The sequence below is a fragment of the Sapajus apella genome, unplaced genomic scaffold (assembly GCF_009761245.1).
Source record: "Sapajus apella isolate SASKATOON/1434 unplaced genomic scaffold, GSC_monkey_1.0 scaffold107, whole genome shotgun sequence".
NCBI lineage: Eukaryota > Metazoa > Chordata > Mammalia > Primates > Cebidae > Sapajus > Sapajus apella.
The window spans coordinates 1,939,750-1,956,233 of record NW_022437047.1 but is presented as its reverse complement, the minus strand read 5'-3'; the positions used below and the strand labels follow the sequence as shown (position 1 = coordinate 1,956,233).

The 16,484-nt window shown below is 57.4% G+C and overlaps 1 protein-coding gene across 9 annotated transcripts in view; it reads right to left on the bottom strand.

The window, feature by feature from the left end:
* ZMIZ1 (zinc finger MIZ-type containing 1) overlaps positions 1-15,106 on the bottom strand; it is a 243,388-nt gene extending 228,282 nt beyond the window's left edge. For 8 of the 9 annotated variants that reach the window (XM_032259200.1, XM_032259210.1, XM_032259205.1 and 5 more), the window contains exon 1: positions 14,757-15,106. The gene's annotated coding sequence lies outside the window, so the exon portion shown is untranslated. Of the gene's footprint in view, positions 1-14,202; positions 14,488-14,756 lie in introns of those variants that run through there. The other variant, XM_032259201.1, reaches the window with a different exon arrangement.
* Positions 15,107-16,484: the final 1,378 nt, after the last annotated feature.

Here is a 16,484-nt window from a genome sequence, read left to right as displayed (position 1 = left end):
GTGTGTGTGTGTGTGTGTGTGTGTGTGTGTGTGTGTGTGTGTGTGTGATGCAGTCTCGCTCTGTCGCCAGGCTGGAGTGAAATGGCGCGATCTTGGCGCACTGCAACCTCTGCCTCCCGGGTTCAAGCGATTCTCCTGCCTCAGCCTCCCGAGTTGCTGGGACTACAGGCACGTGCCACCATGCCTGGCTAATTTTTGTATTGTTAGTAGAGATACATTTTCACCATGTTGGCCAGGATGGTCTCGATCTCTTGACCTTGTGATCTGTCCACCTCGGCCTCCCAGAGTGTTGGGATTATAGGCATGCGCCACGGCACCCAACCAGTCTTTAAAATACATTCAGGATCTGACCTTGTCTCACTACCTCCACTGAACACTGGTCCAAGCCACCAGCATCCTTTCCTGGGTTCCTGTAAACGCTGCCCAGATGGTCTCCTTGTGGCCACCCTTACCCCTTCAGTCTATTATCAGCTCATCAGCCAGAGATCTTAGAGAACACATCTAATAGCCTCAGTCCTTTACTTATAATCCTTCAGTGGCTTCCAAATCACTGAGCATGAAGTCAGAAGCCCTTCGTGAGCTTGATAAGGCTCTCTGTCCCTTATCACCTGGTCCCTGATCACCCTGTTGACTTCCTGCTCCCTTCTTTCCTTACTCCATCTAGCCACACTGGCTTCCCTGCTTTTCTTCGAGCACGCCAAGCATGTATCTGCGGCAGGGCCTTTGCCCATGCGATTCCCACTGCCTGGCAGGTTCTTCTCCCAACTGTTCATGGAATTCACTCCCCTGTCTCCCTGATGTATCTGCTCAAATGCAGCCTCTTTAGAGAAGCCTTCCCTGCCCACCCCATCTAAGGAAGCTCCATCACCCACTCAACTCCTTATATCCACTTTATCCTGGTTTATTTTTCTTCAAAGCACTAATTACAACTCAGCATGACATCATGTATTAAGTTGTTGATCTGCTGACTGTCTGTCTCACCTACTAGAATGTAAGCAGGGCCCCTGTCAAGTTCCCCAGTGTATCCCCAGGGTCTGGAAGAGTGCTTGGCACATAGTAGGTACTTGATAAACCTGACGAAGGAATGCCTTAGTCCACCTTCCTTGAGGAGCTGGGCGAGGGGAGGCATAAAAGGACCCCAGACTCTGCCCTCCCCAGGGGCAGAGCGCCGGGGGCTCAAGCCCAGCCAGGAAACCTTGTTCTCAGGCTGGCACGAGGCCCCGCCAGCAGGACCCTCCCAGTGCCTAGGCTCCCCAGGCCTGGAAGGACGCAGGGTCTGGCAGAGGCCTGGAGGAGTCCTAAGGAAAAGCAGCAGTTGCTACTCTGCCCATTGTCCCCCATCGTCCTTCACTCCACACAAAGCCTTGGCAGGCCAAGGAGGGCCTCGGGGATAGAGGGTGGACGCAGACAGAGGCCAGGCCAGCGAGGCTGGGAGGACACGGGATCCTGCCTGCAACTCTGAGGCTGGATTCCTTCCCTTTCTGGCCTCCATGCTCTCATCTTGGAAATGGGATGAGGAGGGGATTAAATAAACTGGCTGCCCAGTTCCCCACTGCTCTCATAGTCTGGGCATCTTTGGGTCTTCAGGGCCCTGGAAGGGGTCACAGCAGGCTGGATCTCAGACCACAAATTCAAGCCATGGTCCAGGCCACAGGAACATCCTGTGGCCAGATGAGCCAAAAAGCTGGGTGAGGGGTCTCAGGTGCCTGAGGACACTGTTGCCACCTAAGGCAGAATGCAAGGCAGCCTCATATGAGCCAGGAAGCGAGAGAAAGTGTCCTGCTATAGGGCAGCGGCCCCAGCGAGCCCCCGGCTGGAGGAGCCGGCTGTCTCACCGAGACCACAGGGACCCCTGACTGCCCCCAGGCCCAGTGTTTTTGGTGGGCACAGCTGGAGCTGGAAGGCCCAGCAGCTCTACAAGATGGGGAAGGTGAGTCCCAGGCCAGGCCGGCACCACTGCCACAGCCATGGAGGCACCTCTCCCTCCATTCAGCAAAGGGTTTCTGTGGAATAACAGGAGGGGCTGGGCACTGGATAGATGGTGAGGACACCTGGATTTTAGCTCCAGCTCTGCCAGGGACTTGTCATGTGACCTTGTCCCCTCTGGGGTTCAACTCAGCATCTAAATGAGAAGGTTGGCCCTGGACGGTCTCCAAAGCCTTTCTGTGCTGCCATTACCATCACTGCACATGGTAATGAAACATTACACTCCCCGATACAGTGATGCTGGACAGCATGCAAGGCGCTGGCCCTCCCCTTGGACTCGTGAGACAGCCACCAGTGATACTGTCAGGATGAGGCCAGAAGTTCTGCACAGAGCCCAGGTCTCAGGGGCCTGCAGACACGCAGGCAAGATGCGCCTAAGTGGCAGGGGGCAGGGCCAGGCAGAGGGGAGTTCAGTGAGGAGCCGGATGGTGGCCGGCAGGGGAGGAAAGACTACTCACAGCCCCTGCCTACCTCCGGCAAGGGGGCTCCGGCTGCAGTGGCAGGCGAGTATGCTGGGAGAGGCTGGGAAGACAGACTGCCTTCTCAGCCTTCTGGAATGTCTGACCGTGCTTGACAAGCAGAAGCCAGACCGCTTTCTTCCCCTAGGGCCCCAGTGAGCCAGTGTTGTGGCCTCCCCAGCCTACTGCCATGCCTTACGACCTGGGCTGGGCTATTTCCAGGTCACGCCTGAGGTCTCCAAGCTGCCCAGGCTCTTACCAGAAGCAGAGATAATAAGGCCCAGGGGATATAAGAAGGCCACCTCCTCCAGGAAGCCGACTCTGCCTACTCCAGCCTTAGATCTCTGAGGTAGAAAATAGAAGAGACTTCCTGAGAACTGAATTCACCACATTCTGCAAGATCCTGAGAAGAGAACTAGGAGAGAAGTATCCTTCCATGCTCCATACGATGTGGAACTTTCTAGACGGAGGGAGCTGCTGGGGAGGCAGGGAGCAGCCTGTCCGTGGAGGCATGCAAGCCCAACTGGGAAGGTGCTCTGTGAGGATGCTGCAGATGGGGCATAAGTCATCTGTGCGACAGGCATCAGATGAGGCGGTTGCCAAGGTCCCTAGTGGTCTTGGGAATCAAAGGTGCCAGGAATACCAGAATAGGAGCGTCCAGAGCCTTCGGGTGGAGCAGAGCTGCCCAGGCCCCTCTGGGGAGCTGGGTAGGAGGGAGACCATCCGCAAGGCAGAAGGCCCAGAGATTTCTGAGACCCATGAGGATTCCAACCCCCATGCAGATCCACTCCTTCTGCCTGAATGGGTCAGCCCTGCAGATGAAGCACAGGCAGAAATGCAGGCGTCAACCCAGGCGGGGTGGGAGGAATGAGAAGGCTATTCTTTGCAGGAGATAAACTGACGCCAAACACCAAACAAGAAATCACACCTGGGGCTGGGCACAGTGGCTCACGTCTGTAATCCCAGCACTTTGGGAGGTCAAGACAGGTGGATCACCTGAGGTCAGGAGTTCGAGACTAGCCTGGCCAACATGGCAAAACCCTGTCTCTACTAAAAATACAAAAATTAGCCCGGTGTGGTGGCGTGTGCCTGTAATCCCAGCTACTCAGGAGGCTCAGAAAGAAGAATTGCTTGAATCCAGGAGCCGGAGGCTGCAGTGAGCCAAGATTGCGTCACTGAACTTCCAGCCCGGGTGACAAAGCAAGACTCGGTCTCAAAAAAAAAAAAAAAAAAAAAAAAGTCACATCCGAGCTTTCTGCTCTTCTCCCAGGATCTGAGGCTCAGGGAGGTGGCGGGGCTCGGGTGTGCCAGCACACAGGGCAGAGAGGCGGATGGCCCAGGAATCCCTCCACTTGTTCCCAACCACCACAAGGCCCACTTCTCAGGGTCCCAGGAAGGCAGGGACATGAGGACTGTGAGCAGGGAGGCAGAGTGACTCATGAACAATTACAGCGTGCCCCTGCCCGCATGGGACCCAGCTTGGGCCTACGGCTCTCTGGAGGCCCCAGGCTGCCTCTCCCTACCAACAGCACGACCGCCCCAGCTAAGGGCTCCTAACCAGCTTACACCAGTGAGGCGTTCTGAAGACATCGTGTGCCCCTCAACGTAAGTGCCAGTGCTCCCCACATCCCCCGAAGAGGAACCATGAACCTGGGCGGGACCCACACGATGCAGCCTGCAGAGCTGAAGCTGGCCTCCTGACCCAGAGGAGGCACCTCCTAAACCAGTCCTGCCCAGCCTTCCTAGAAGAGGGACTGGGTGGGGACTTCCTTCACCCCAGGGTCAGCTCTTTCTGGGACACTGAATCCCAACATCCCACGTAGGTCTCACAGAGGACGAGATGGGATGGCTTCACAGTGAAATCAGCTGCTGCAGGAGGCCACATCTGCCTGCCACTCACTCATCATCCCCTGGGCCGCCCCACACCCAGCCCCAGTACCAGACTCTGTGGCCTTGGTCAAGTCCCTTCACATCCCTTGGCCGCAGATTCCTTGCCAGGAAAATGTCAAGCTGAATTAGAAGCAGGGGGTGTGAAGACAAATGTATTCCCACCTACAAAGGTCACACAACTGAGATGGAATGGAAAGAGGGCAAGAAAGGCAGCATGACAGTTCCACACCATTCAAGGACCAGGGACTGCAGAGCCTTGGATTAAGGCTGTAGTTTTGTTTTTGTTTTTGTTTTTGTTTTTTTGAGACAGAGTCTCACTGCTCTATTGCTGGAGTGCAGTGGTGCGATCTCAGCTCACTGCAACCTCCACCTCCTGGGTTCAAGTGATTCTCTTGACAGCCTCCCAAGTAGCTGAGATTACAGGCACACACCACCACGCCCATCTAACTTCCTGTATTTTTAGTAGAGATGGGGTTTCACCACGCTGACCAGGCTGCTCTCGAACTCCTGACCTCGTGATCCAAAGGCCATAGTTCTGACACTGTTTCCGGGTGTCCACATGGACTTAAGGATCTGAAATAAGGCTACAGACCACCTCTCCAGGAGAATGCACATTCACAAAGGCTTACCCATAGGTTCTGGGGTGAAACAAAACCCTTCTAGTTCTGACAGCCAGCAAATCTCTGGAGCCTTCTTCTAGGGACATGGCAGAGGCCCCACCCCTCTGCCCAGTTGGCCTTGCTTTCAGGACTGCCCAACCACAAACAGATTTGTGGTCTGGGAACAAAAAAAGGAAAGACAAGGAGGCCAGCAAAAGTGATAGCACATGTGGAGGCTGGAGGGTGGGTCAAAACCAGGTGGAAATGCCAAGGAAGCAGGCTGAGGGGAGGACTCCTGCTGTGCAGACACTGTCCCCTCCTCCCCTCTGTGAAAGGGTCCCCTGGAAAGGTGGTTCTTCAGCAGGTAAACCATCCGATGGACAGAGCTGCAAGGCTGAGCTGGAAGGGACTGTTTAGGTGGTATTTCCCAAAATGCTCTGCTGGTCTTCTCCGGAGTTATTTTGCATTTAAAAAGGGTGGGGCTGGGCATAGTGCTCACGCCTGTCATCCCAGCACTATGCGGAAGGATGGCTTGAGCTCAGCAGTTCAAGACCAGCCTGGGGCAACACGGTGAAACCCCATATGCAAAAAAAAAATTAGCCAGGCACGGGGCGCATGCCTGTAGTCCCAGTTACTCGGGAGGCTGAGGTGGGATAATCACCAGAATCCAGGGGGTGGAGGCTGCAGTGAGCTGAGATCGCACCACTGCACTAAAAAAAAAAAAAAAAAAAAAAAAAAAAAGATGGAGGGGTGGTGTCTGTAGCCTGGGGAAAGGCTGGGTGAGGCAAACTATTTACTTGGAGGCATCCCCTCCAGGCAAATAAGTTTGACAATTTCTGGAGGGCAGGGGTGTTCTGCTGCCCTCCCTTTTGCTTTTGGGGACTGGTGGTCCTGAGAAGCCATTTTGGAAAGTGATGATGTTGATTCAGCTCATGGTCTTCAGATGAGGAAACTGAGGCTCAGAGGGGAGAGTGACTGGCCAGAAGTCCCAGTTATCGTTCACGGCAATTCTTCATGATCGTATACAGTTGACAAGCTCTGTCCCTCTGTGGCCTCCTTCCCTTCACATGGGAAGAGTCCAAAAGGGAGGTATTGTTATGAGCCTCGGTTTACCCGCAAAAAGAAAACGCTTCTCAGGCAGGAGCCCAGATGCAATACCTGCCTCTCGAACACCTCTCCAAGGGGAACAGGCTGCCCTGGTAGGTTGAATTAAAATGTACTTGGGTTATGACTGGGGGCCTCTCAGAGAAGACGGGCCAGACCTTTGTGCTACACAAGTGTGGAAAACGGCAGGGCGCTGGAGATCAGGAAGCCTGGGTGCCAGCAGGCTGCTTTGTGTGGGCCCCAGGCGCCACTTGACCTGGCAATTGACTTCACACTCTCATCTGTAAATCAGAGGTAAACCAATAGGAACACTGGTGGTGACAAAGACTAGGGCTACCTTTTCTTGAGCACTTACTACGTGCCAGGAACTTGGCATAGTCCATCTTCTCAACTTATGGGGAAGATAGTATGTTAGTTACTACTACACTGTTAGCCTGTTTTACAGATGTGGAGACCAAAGTCAGAGAAGTTAAACATTATTTGCCCAAAGTTACTGAGCTCACAAAGAGCGGAGCTGAGAGCCTCACCCAGGCAGTCTGAGAAGGGCACGAAACACATTAGTTGTCCAATAAATGCTGGCTATTATATTTGCAGCAGACCTTCGGCAAGCTGTTTTAAGGATGTAAACAACAGCTGCACACCAAAGCAAGACATCGACGGAAAACCTACCCCTCCTCACCCAGACCACAGAGCCCCCTACTCTCAGTGAGACACCCCGCTGTTATGACCCGCAGTCAATCCCACCATGTCTCTGGGCTTTGGGTTTCCCCACCTGGAAAATAAGAAGGTTGGACAGAGACCTGCAAGGGCCCTTCCCATCTGCACACACCAGGAAAGGGTTTCAGGACTCTCCCCTCACAGAGACAGGAGTCTCTGTGCCCTGCCAATCCTCGGCTAGGTCGCTGAATGGTTAGAGCTGTGCCCTGCGGTCAAGGTCCACCAGGGAGTAGGGGTGGGAGTCTGGGTAAAGCCCTGTGGACAGGGCAAGGTCCAGGCACCTGGCATCTCCTCCCTTGTCCTGAGCCCAGCTGGCTCTTCCTAGTGTGCTCTCACCTGGGCTGACAAAGGTGACTCTCAGCAGGTGACTCCTAGGGCGGAGTGAGAAGGCCACCTCCCTGCTTCCCTACACAGAGAGGAAGTGCAGGGAGGACCAAGCCAGTTGGCCATTCGCTCAGCAAAGGACAAAGGTCAGCTCTTGGAGGGTTGGGTGTGGGGGAGAGGCGAGGTACGGGAAGCCACCATCCTCTTGGCTTAAACAGGTCCCAGCAGATGAGAAATCTTGTACCCTCCCTAGAAGGTATCTGTTTTGCATATTTTTTTTTTCAGACGGAGTCTTGCTGTGTTGCTCAGGTTGGAGTGCAATGGTGCAGTCTCGGCACGCTGCAGCCTCTCCCTCCCAGGTTCAAGCGATTCTCATCCCTCAGCCTCTCGAGTAGCTGGGATTACAGGTGCACGCCACCATGCCCGGCTAATTTTTGTATTTTTAATAGAGACAGGGTTTCACTATGTTGGCCAAGCTGGTCTTGAACTCCTGACCTCGTGATCCACCCGCCTCAACCTCCCAAAGTGCAGAGATTACAGGCATGAGCCACTGTGCCTGGCCCTGTTTTACTTCTCTCGAATTTGCAATGCAACCACTCTGTAAAGACACATGCTGCTGAGCATGGGCTCTAACGCCAGCCCAAGAGTGTTCCATGCTCCCCCGGCTGCAGAGGATCCGGGAGTGCCACTGAAAACTTCCCATCCTTCGTCCTCACTCTGAGCACTCAGGAGTGAACCCCACCCCCACGGTTCAGCTGGGCCTCTCCAGTCAGAGCCGAAGAGCATTTATTAATGAGCTCAAGAGCGGCTAAGGGGGCTGCACAGGGCCAAGAGCACACACTCAATACATGTTTCATGAGCTAATGGGCTGGCGGAGACGCGGTTCCAGGCCCAGCTCAGTCACCCATCGCTGCTGACCTTGGTTGAGACCAAATGTTTCTTTCCCTGGTTCAGTTTCCTGCGCTAGGAAAGGAAAGGCCAGACCAGGTAACCCAATGAGTCCTCCCTAATTTTATGCTACAAGCTTAGCGTTCAAAACTCAGAGCCAGAGAGGTTCAGAGTGGAAGGGGTTTTTAGATCTCTCCCGGAAGCTTCACAGCTAAGAGGACAGCAGCACAGGACCTAAGTGGGAAGCTCTGGGGCACACCATCCCCATCCTCCCTGCCAACCATTCCCTGAGGATTGGGAAGTCAGAATGGGTTGCAGGGAGAGAGGACAGATGTCCATTTAAGCCAGACACGGAAAACAGAACTTTGGAAGGAGGAGCTGGAGAAAGTACAGTGTATGTATTTAACACCCTCACCCATCAAACAGCTTGGCCATTTCCTGATCTGCATTGAATTGGAGGCTCCAGGAGGGCAAGTGTCTGGGCAAGACTGGTGGGGGAGGAGGGAGAGAGCTCTCAGGTCTCAGGGTCCCGGGCCAGGTCCCGGGCCACACACCCAGTGTGTGCATATGTGTGCAGGTGTGCACACAGACAGGGCTAGGGGAGTACAAGACAGGTAACTGCCAACACAGACAGGAGCAGGCTTGGGGACAAATGGAGCCCCCAAACCCCTATCTCTAGGGGCAGAAGTCTCTGGAAGGCTCACTAGTTCCTAGAAATTCCAGACTTTCCCTTAAGTCCCTAGGGACAAATACCCCAAAGTCAGACCACTAGTCTCTGATGCTCCACCACTACCAGCCATCGAGCTTCTGAGCTAGTCTCTGTCCCTCCGTGGGCCTCAGTTTTCCCATCTGTACAGTGAAGGGTTTGAGCCAGGTGATTTCAAAGAGCTATGTCTATTCTGACAGTCCACGATGCTGAGATTCTATAGAAAAACACAACACCCACCATCACTCAGGCCCCCACCCTGGAGACCTAAGAAGGCAGTCCCCAAGCCCCCAGCCAGCTGTCTAGGGGTGGGGCTGGGGCTGGGGCAGAGCAGAGTCCCCACACCGTCTGTCCTCAACAGCCTGCCACAGCCGAAACCTTCAAGTGGTTACAATTACAGCCGGGCTAACAGGATTAGGGGAGCATTGAAATCTAAGAAATCTAATTAGCTCAGACACCCCAGCCTCCCCCAGCACACTCCTGCAGTAACTCTGGTGGCTGGGCCTGACAGGCCCGGGGCCCTCCCAAGCCACAGTCATTACCTGCACAGGTGTGCCAGGCTGGGCCAAGCTTCCTGGGGAGGTGCCAGCTCAGCCTGCTCGGCTGCTCCCTGACCTGAACTCCACCAGCTACAGCCTTGTCCTAGCGTGGCACTCAGCTGAGTTCCCAAAAACCAGGCCCAGGGGTGCCGGCTGCAAGGGTCAGAAGGAACCCAAGTTCTCCCACGGTGTGGGCGTCCCATACAGCCTGGGGTCTGACTCAGCTCAAAGAGGAAATATGGAAACCATAGCAACCCAAGGAAGTGTACTGGGCCTCACGGGGACTTGGGGGGCTGGAAACACCTCTGCCTCCTGCTCCAGGGCCGGAGAAAGGCATGAAGCCCCATGCATAGACCTGTGTGCCCCAGGCAGCCAAGGCAGGATTTGTGGCTCAGAGCAAGCTCTGGCTGTAAGACCCTGTGCCAAAAGAAAGGGACACAGCTGCTGGGGGCATGGACCATGTGCTGCCATATGGGAGGGGGAAGACAGGTGAGGCCCATCTGTGACCCTTCCTGGGAATGGCTCCTCCTTCACCTCATTCCCCCAGCCCCCATTTCTGGAGCCTATACTGACTCTGCACCATGTCCCAGCCTGATTGGAGCGCTCACTCGGTGGACTGGAAAGGAGGTGGCACAAGGCGTTGCCATCTGTAAGGCCTGAGGTTGAATCTAACTTTGCCACAAGTTGTTGGACCTCTTGAACCTTGGTTTTCTGCTCTGTTAAATGGGGATAATTCCAAGTAGTAACTAGCTTACACTGTTGTTATTGGGGTTAAACAAAGATGGACAAAGCTTCTAAATCCACCAAGAACCATACAAAGGAGAGGGGCTGTGGTTATTACTGTCATCACGCGCCCCGTGGCAGGCAGCCAGCTGGTAGTGGTTAATTATTTATTTGGACTGATCTTCCTTCCGGCACTGGACTGTGGGCTCCTGAGGAACAGGAACTGCCTTCCACAGTTCTGGTCTCTCCCACGACACTATCTTCATCCACAGTCAACACCTGTGGCATCCGTGCGTGGCCCCTGAGCCAACCCCACCCCTCATCATGCACCCCCTTCCTTCTCATACCCTGCTCCAAGGAAAGTGCCCAGAGGCAAACCTGGCACACAAGGGCAGATGACAGGGGGATCCCCCCAGGCAGACTCTTCCCCCCACAACAGGTCATTCCCAATAAGGGCTAGAAGCAGCCATTTGAACGTGTCCCCCTACCTAGGGGCCTGCCTAGGCAGCAGTCTTGAACCCATGATCATTCAGGAAAGAACGAGTCTATGGTCTGGAGGGCCCCCAGCATCTCAAAACCAGAGTGGGGTCAGAAGTGGATTTGCAGATGGCATGCAGCAGAACATGCTAACACGCACAACTGCCCACTGACGGCAGAGGCTTCCAGGAGGTAATGAGTACCCTGTCCTGGGGGGCATGCAAACCAAGGCTGGACAACCAGCTGCCACCTAAGTACGTCTGGATGAGAGCAGCTCCTGGAAAATGCTTCTAGCGCCTCCAATCCAACCCCTCTGTGTCCTACCCATTCTGTACCCAGAGCCTCCCAGGCCTTCAAGGGGCACATGCCTAGGGGACTCATGCCCACATCTGCCTCATTCTCCCAGCAACCAAGTGGGATGGGACAAGTTCTGCCCTCAGACCCATTTTACAGATCAGGAGACTGAGGCCCACCACAGGAGAGTTACTGGCCCAACACGGATAGAAAGCTACAGCCCCCTGACACCTTGGTCCTCTCTCCAGTAACAGGGACCCACTCAATCCTGATGGGGGCTCTCCCGAGAGCCTACGGCTACGACTGCTTTTCTCAGCCTCCCTTCAGCCCCTCTCTAAAGGTAGGGCCCAACCTCAGAATCCCATGGAGCTGACAGCCAGGAGGGTGGCTGCCTCCCCATCCTGAGAGACTCTTAAGGACAAAGAGCACTTCTCCACAGGGCATGGGCAGAGAGCACTGTGTCCTGCTAAGAGGTCAGAGCTGTCGCCAGGCAAGGCCGCAGCAGTTCCTTTGGTAATTGTGGCAGCCCTGCCTTTGTTGTCCACGCAAAATCTGAGGAGCCTCATAAAGACCAGGCAGCAGCGACAGGAGCCAGGCCAGGGCCCTGGGGAGCACAGTTATGAATGAAAGTGTAGGGGAGCCAGCCACGACCCGTGGGCCCTGCTTCCTGGTCCCATGACCAAGTGCCCACAGAAGCTTCAGAAATTAACTAGCTGGCACCCAAATTTCTTATAACAACGCCTCACCCTGAGGCCAGGGTCATGGCCACTCGTTGGACCCTCGAGGTCAGTGGCTTTATATGCAGGTACTCTTGTGACAAAACTCTCAAGACGCAACAGGCCTCAAAGTGCCTTCCTTCCTGGATCCCTCCACCCCTCCCCCCATCAGGAAAAAACAGGAAAAAAAGTGAAGTTTGCAGTTCTTCTCAGTTGGGCCCTCGCCCCTGCAATTTTCTGGAATGAGTCAACCATGGACACCTGTCCTGTGTTGGAGGCATGTCTTTAGGGGCCAGAGATGGAGACAATGTTGTGTTACTGTAGCTAGGGAAGTGAGCGTGTGCGTGTGAGAAACTGTAGTTAATTCGCCAAACCCCGCAGTTTCTGGACCTTTCTTCATTTTGCTCCTGGCTGTGAGAGAAACAAGAACCCTCCTCCCCCCTTTCCTTAGGAGGGAAAAAGGACATTTTGTCCCCACGAAGAAGCCAGCAACCCTTTTCTGCATAGACAAATCTATTTATTCATAAGACCGGTGATTTCTTATTCCCAACTCTTCTCAGTGAGACCTACCCAAAATGCCAAATCCACCTCTTGAATCTACTCCCTACTGCTCCCTTCTCCTCCCCCCGCCCCCCACTTCCAGTCACTGCCACCAACTCTCAGAAGTCTAAACTTTTGAGATTTACATGTGAAAACAGCGTTTCATAACCTCGTGATTTGGGACAAGGAGCCGCTTCTGTCCTTTGGGGGAAAACAAAACCCAACCGAAATCATTAGGCTCAGAAGAAAACACCATCTCCCTCCAAATGCATTCCCTGGGCCCCCAAGTCACACGTGCTCTGTAGCAGATAGGGCTTTCAATGTGTCTTTTGTTTGATGCTGGTGTTTCAACATCCTCGACTTGAAGAGGGAAAGGTCAGCCCAAGGCTCGGGGTATTCACAAACCCACCCGGCCTCTGCACTGGGGCCAGGAGCCGGCGAGTGAGGGGCCAGGAATCTCCCCCACTCTGGACCCCCTCACAAAGTGGCCGGGACAGAGAAGGCTAAGAGCCTGCTCTCTCATCTCAACTTCCCCGATAGCTCAGCAGCAGCTTCACACTCCCGGGACCCTATCAGCGCCAGCGAAGGCAGGCTGGAATTCACCAGCGCCAAGCTGCCCGGCTCTCCAGCCCCAGCGCCTGCCTCTTTATCTACATCTTCAAAAACAATAATAAGCAAACCCAGGCACCTCTGGGAACAGCCTCTGGCCTCCTGCCCTGCCCGGTGTAACCAGCCTGTCCTCACACCCGCCAGGGAGGAGGAGTCGGCACTGGTTAACCCTCTGGTCTACCAGGCCCGGTTCCCAGGTTGCAGCAGGGAGACAAACTGTTGCTCAAGAAAATCCTTCAGAAAACCCTTGGCACCAGGAGGCAGCTCGGAGCGGCTCTGCACCCGGCGCGGAGCCAGGGGCTTCCACAGGCGGTCGCCCACTGCCCTTTTAAATCACTGGGGCTGGGCCCTACTCTCCCATGCCCTGGGCTGTCCACCCAGAGGGCTCCAAATGTCCGTGGCAGAGCAGAGAGGAGGGAAAGGCTGGCCGAGCCGTGCCCTCACCCCGCCAGCCCAGCCGCCAGCTTCTTGGAGGACCTCTGAGAGAACATTTGTTTGGGCTGCCAAGTTAAATCTTCCTCCCTCATGTCAGGGCATTGGAAAAGCAGTCAGGGGAGAGGAGAAGGGGGAGAGCGCGCGGGGGAAGGAGCAGCGGGAGGGAGGGAGGGAGGCGGGCAGGCTCAGAGCCCCAGTTACTCGGGCACAGCCAGCCCAGGAAGCTGGCGGCTCCCGGGCAGGCGCAGCGGGAGCTCCGGGCACCGAAGCAGGGACCCAGTCGCCAGGCCTCCCCCGGTCAGGCAAGGGTACCAAGCACCCTTGGCCCACCCGAGAGCGGCTCTCGCTCAGTGACCTGCTGGAGGGGCGAGGTGGGAAGGGAAAGCAGAGGAGGAAAAAGTTTGCTGCAGGTAGAGGGGTAGGGCAAGGCGGCGGTGCCGACGGGCTGTCCCCCGGGGAGGGGTGGGGGGCCCCGGTTGGGTGCCCTGGCGCGCTCCCGTTCGCCCGCCCTCCCGCCCGGGTTGTTTACATTCCTGGAGTGTCTTTTAAACCCCGGGCAGAGGCCGGCTCCCGGCCTTCTCCTGCGGCTCCGGGGCAGTCTCCCGTGAAAATCTGCTGGCGCACAATGGCCGGGAAGGCGGCCGCCCCTCGCCCGCGCCCCCACCGCTCCAGGGCGGGGAGCCTGCCCTCCGAACCGCGTCCTCTCCCCGCCCGGCCGGCTTCCTGGACAGATGTACCCGGCGAGGGGGCGACGCGCGCCCGCTGCCCGCGCCCTAGACGCGGAGGCCGCGCTCCCCACTGTTTTTTTTCCCAGCCCAGACGCCAGGAATGTGAAACAGGCTTCCAGAGCCCGCCTCCCCCCCGACCCCGGCTCCAGCCCCGGCCCCACAACCGCCGCCCCGGCCGGCCTCCCACTCCCTCGGGGCCACAGCCGCCGGAGACGAAGAGGAAGAAAGAACACCGGGAAATTACTTTCGTATTTGCAACGCGCGCGCGCGCACACACACGCACATCTTCCCCTTGGGCTCCCCTCCTGGTCGGGGCAGCCCCGTCCAGGCATTGGCCTGAGCGCCCCTCGGGCTGCCGAAGCCCTAGTAGAAGCCCTTACACACACCCCTCCGCGTTCCTCGTTCGTACCGCGCGCCGCCCTTCCCCGGGCAATTCCCACACAAACAACTTAACCGCGCCCCCACCTACCATTTACAAAAGTGTATGTTTTCCCTGGAAATTCAGACGCACAACTTAACACCACCACCCCTTGCCACCCTGAAATCCGGCGCCTTCCCCAGCGGTTCCTATACACACACTGGCGCACAACTTCGCATCTCCCCAGAGGAGGCGAAGGAGACCGAGGCGGTCCTTCCCCCGTCCTTCCCTCCCTCCTCCGATTCCCGGTCCTGCCCGGCCCCCGGGTGTAGAGAGCGAGGGCTGGAGGCGCGCCGGCAGGAGGCGGGCACCGGGTCCGCGCGCGCACGACCACACTTACGCCCCGCACACCCCGACAAACCCGGCCCCTGCGCGCAGCCCAAGCCGGCTCCGCACAGCCGGGAGCTCGCCGGCCGCTGGGCCTCCGCCCCCGGCCACCAAGGGGAGCGGAGCGGAGCCCGCGCCGCCAGACGGTCGCCCCGCTCCGGGGAACCCTTTAAGGGAAAAGCCCCAGCACCCAGCACCCCACGCTTGCGCCCCGAGTCCGCCGGGAGCCGGAGGTAGCTGCGGAGCCAGCGGGCGCCTGGCTCCGGCCCCAAACTTACCGGGCGCTGCGAGCGCCGCTGCCGCCGCTGGAGGACGCGCCGCCGCCACCGCCGGGTAGGGCAGGCTCGGGCCGGGAGGAGCGCAATGAGGGCTCCGAGATCCGCTCGGCTCCGGCTCCCGCTCCGCGCCGGCTGGGGCTGGGGTCACCGCGCTGCGCCGGCGTTGCTCGCTCGTTCGGCCGCCCGATCGCTGCTCGCCCGCCTGCCGCCCGGCCGCTCGCTCTCCCCGGCGCCCGCCGCCGCCGCTCGCTTTTTTAATGTCCACAGACAGTGAAAAGGAACTCGGCGTTAGGGGGTGAGTAAGTGAATCAACTCGCCCGGAGCCGAGCAAGTTGAAGTGTCAGATTACATTGGCTATTCTATTTCCAAAGGGCCCCGCGCCGCCGGCCGCCCGCAAAAGCCGGTGCGGAGTCAGGCCGGAGCGGAGCGCCGCGCCGTGCCGCCGCCGCTAACAGCGCTCGGCTCGACTCTGCTCCGCTCTGCTTGGCTCGCGCTCTGCGCTCTCGCCGCGAGCTCTCTTTCCCCTTTCCTTTCCGCCTCTTCTCGTTCTCTTCCTCGCTTTCTTCCCTGTTCCTCGGTGCCGGCGCTCTCCAAGCTTTTCTCCTCCTGGCTCCTCGTTCCCCGCTACGCCGCCCGTCCACTCACCTCCCTCCTTGTCCTACTCCCTCCGCTACTCCCTAACGCCCCCTGCAGCCCCCCCGCCCCCCTGCAGGCCACAGCCCCTGTAAGTTTGGAGAGGGGAGGAAATGTGAGCCTAGGTAGGGACCACCCTGGGGGAGGAAGCCAAAATCACCCGGCTCACCCGAGAGCCCCTGCCCCCCGCTGGCGCGCCCCCGCCTGGAGTGCACTCGTGGCCTCGGGCGCTGTCAGGTACCCGAACTGGGGGTGAGCGAGTTGTTAACTGGATTTCCAAAGTCTTCCCCTGGAGGAGATTTTGGAATTGTTCCTTCAGCCCGGGGACTGGCGGGTGGGACGGGAAGAGGACCACCACCGCCAAGGATGACGTTGGGGCAGACTAGAGCGCGGCCCCCAACAGCTGTGGGGGAGCGGGGGGTGCGGTGCGCACAGTCGATCCGCGGCACCTAGCACAGTCCAGAGACTCGTGGATTCCCGGAGGCCCCGCGCGGAGCGCCCGGAGCGCTGTGCGCGCGGGTCGCGCGGGGGCTGCTAGGCTTGCGCCCGGCCTTCCGCCCCGGTCTAGGCACTGCCTGAGGTAGCCGAGAGCTAAGCTACTCACGAGGCGCAGTTGGGTGCGCCCACTCGGGGGAGTTCCCCTAGCAGACCCACCCCCGAGAGCATCCAAGTGCGCGCCCACTTTGGCTCACGTCCATTGCCACTCTCACGGAAACTCCTACACGAACAGCACACACGTTCGCTCCCTCAGCATTGCAAACACGCTCCCCCCAACCACAAACGCGCCCCCACACACTCGCTTACTTTCTCTCACAAAGATGCCTGCTTACACTGCCACAGCAAGCACGCTCAGAGACACGGAGTTGCACACTTATGCACATCGCTGTATACAACCCCACACACACTCAAAACACAAAACACGAAACGTTCCCCTGGGCACTAAATCCTCACGTTCACGTACACACACAAATACACGCCCTCCTCTCCCACTCCTCTTCCATACCCCTTCCTCAAGGGCCCCCACTCCTGATTTTCGGCACCCCAAGTCCCAATCATAATCGGCGCCCGCGCAGCCCCCTTTGGACACACACACAG